Source organism: Mus caroli, chromosome 5 (assembly GCF_900094665.2).
Source record: "Mus caroli chromosome 5, CAROLI_EIJ_v1.1, whole genome shotgun sequence".
In the NCBI taxonomy this organism is placed as follows: Eukaryota; Metazoa; Chordata; class Mammalia; order Rodentia; family Muridae; genus Mus; species Mus caroli.
The window spans coordinates 78,579,876-78,583,008 of record NC_034574.1 but is presented as its reverse complement, the minus strand read 5'-3'; positions in this window follow the sequence as shown (position 1 = coordinate 78,583,008).

Genomic DNA, 3,133 nt, shown 5'->3' with positions numbered 1-3,133 from the left:
ACAGAAAAAGCAAAATTTAAAATCACATAGTGGATTTAAAATCACATAGTTATGATGCTGACAGGGGATTTTAAGGACATAAATAACTCACATAAAGAAATACAGAAGAACACAGGTAAACAGCTAGAAGCCCATAAAGAGGAAAAGCAAAAATCACTTAAAGAATTACAGTAAAACACAACCAAACAGGTGATGGAATAGAAAAAAAACCCATCCAGGATATAAAAATGGAAGTGGAAACAATAAAGAATTCAGAAATGGAAACAACTCTGGAGACTGAAAACCTAGGAAAGAGATCCGGAGTCATAGATGCAAACATTACCACAGAATACAAGAAATAGAAGACAGAATCTCAGATGCAGAAGATACCATAGAGAATATTGACACAACAATCAAAGAAAATGAATAATGCAAAAAGATCCAGTCCAAAATGTCCAGGAAATCCAGGACACAATGAGAAGACTAAACCTAAGGATAATAGGTATAGAAGAGTGCAAAGATTCCCAAATTAAAGGCCCAGTAAACAAGATCTGTATGATAAGAACTGCAAGTCTCTGAAGAAAGAAATTAAAGAAGATCTCAGAAGATGGAAAAATCTCCCATGCTCATGGATTGGCAGGATCAATATAGTAAAAATGACTATCTTGCCAAAAGCAATCTACAGATTGAATGCAACCCCCAACAAAATTCCAACTCAATTCTTCAACGAATTAGAAAGGCCAATCTGCAAATTCATCTGGAATAACAAAAAACCTAGAATAGCAAAAACTCTTCTCAAGGAAAATAGAACCTCTGGTGGAATCAACATGCCTGAACTAAAGCTGTACTACAGAGCAATTGTGATAAAAACTGCATGGTACCGGTATAGTGACAGACAAGTAGACCAATGGAATAGAATTGAAGACCCAGAAATGAACCCAAACACCTATGGTCACTTGATGTTTGACAAGGGAGCTAAAAACATCCAGTGGAAAAAAAGACAGCATATTCAACAAATTGTGCTGGCACAACTGGCATTTATCATGTAGAAGAATACGAATTGATCCATTCCTATCTTCTTGTACTAAGGTCAAATCTAAGTGGATTAAGCAACTCCATACAAAACTAGAGACACTGAAACTTATAGAGGAGAAAGTAGGGAAAAACCTCAAACATATTGGCACAGGGGAAAAATTCCTGAATAGACCAGCAATAGCTTGTGTTGTAAGATCGAGAATCAACAAATGGGACCTCATAAAATTGCAAAGCTTCTGTAAGGCAAAAGACACTCTCAATAAGACAAAAAGGCAATCAACAGATTGGGAAAGGATCTTTACCTATCCTAAATCAGATAGGGGACTAATATCTAATATATATAAAGAACTCAAGAAGGTGGACTCCAGAAAATCAAATAACCCCATTAAAAATGGGGCTCAGAACTGAACAAAGAATTCTCACCTGAGGAATACCGAATGGCAGAGAAGCACCTGAAAAAATGTTCAACATCCTTAATCATCAGGGAAATGCAAATCAAAACAACCCTGAGATTCCACCTCACACCAGTCAGAATGGCTAAGATCAAAAATTCAGGTGACAGCAGATGCTGGCGAGGATGTGGAGAAAGAGGAACACTCCTCCATTGTTGGTATGATTGCAAGCTTGTACAACCACTCTGGAAATCAGTGTGGCAGTTCCTCAGAAAATTAGACATAGTATTACCAGTGGATTCCACAATACCTCTCCTGGGTGTATATCCAGAAGATATTCCAACCCAGTACAGGGGAATGCCAGGGCCAAAAAAATGGGAATGGGTGGGTAGGGAAGTGGAGGGGAGGGTGTGGGGGACTTTGGGGATAGCATTGGAAATGTAATTGAGGAAAATATGTAATAAAAAATATTTTAAAAAAATGCTGTCTATTTCCACTATTTGGTTTTAGCTCCCTTGTCAAAGATCAAGTGACCATAGGTGTTTCGGTTAATTTCTGGGTCTTCAATTCTATTCCATTGGTCTACTTGTCTGTCACTATACCAGTACCATGCAGTTTTTATCACAAGTGCACTGTAGCACGGCTTTTGGTCAGGCATTGTGATTCCACTAGGGGTTCTTTTATCCATGAGAAGAGTTTTTGCTATCCTAGGTTTTTGTTATTCCAGATGAATTTGCCTATTGCCCTTTCTAATTCAATGAAGAATTGATTTGGGATTTTGATGGGGATTGCATTGAATCTGTAGATTGTATTTGGCAAGACAGCCATTTTTACTATATTGATCCTGCCAATCCATGAGCATGGGCGATCTTTCCATCTTCTGAGATCTTCTTTGATTTCTTTCTTCAGAGACTTGAAGTTCTTATCATACAGATATTTTACTTCCTTAGAGTCACCCCAAGGTATTTTATATTATTTGTGACTATTTTGAAGGGTACTGTTTCCCTAATATCTTTCTCCACCAGTTTATCCTTTGTGTATAGCAAGGTCATTGACATGTTTGAGTAAATTTTATATCCAGCTACTTCACTGAAGCTGTTTATCAGGATTAGGAAGTCTCTGGTGGAATTTTTAGGGTCACCTATATATACACTATCATATCATCTGCAAATAGTCATATTTTGACTTCATTCTTTCCAATTTGTAACCCCTTGATCTGGTTTTGTTGTCGAATTGCTATGGCACGGACTTCTTTTTTTATTAATATTTTTATTTTTAAATTGTCATACAATAGAATATGATCATAAAGTTTCCCCTCTCCCAAGAAACAGCCTTTTCTAACACAACAGGGATTATGAGCATGGGAATTCCCAGAAACTGTGATAGCACTCACAAGACCTGCACACATTTAAGCCAGAAAAAGTCTTATCTATAACCAAGAAGTTTGTTACTCGCTGATTGATGGAAGAAGGAAAATCTGTTTTCTTCAAAGGAGTAATACTGGGTATTTCAATGAAACAATCTGTTTGTTTGTTTGTGGTTTTTCTTTGTTTTGTTTTGTTTTGTTTTTTTAAATTTTTAATATTTTTTATTACATATTTTCGTCAATTACATTTCCAATTCTATCCCAAAAGTCCACAATACCCCCCTCCCAAACTCCCTACCAACCCATTCCCATTTTTTGGCCCTGGCATTCCCCTATATTGGGGCATATAAAGTTTGCAAGT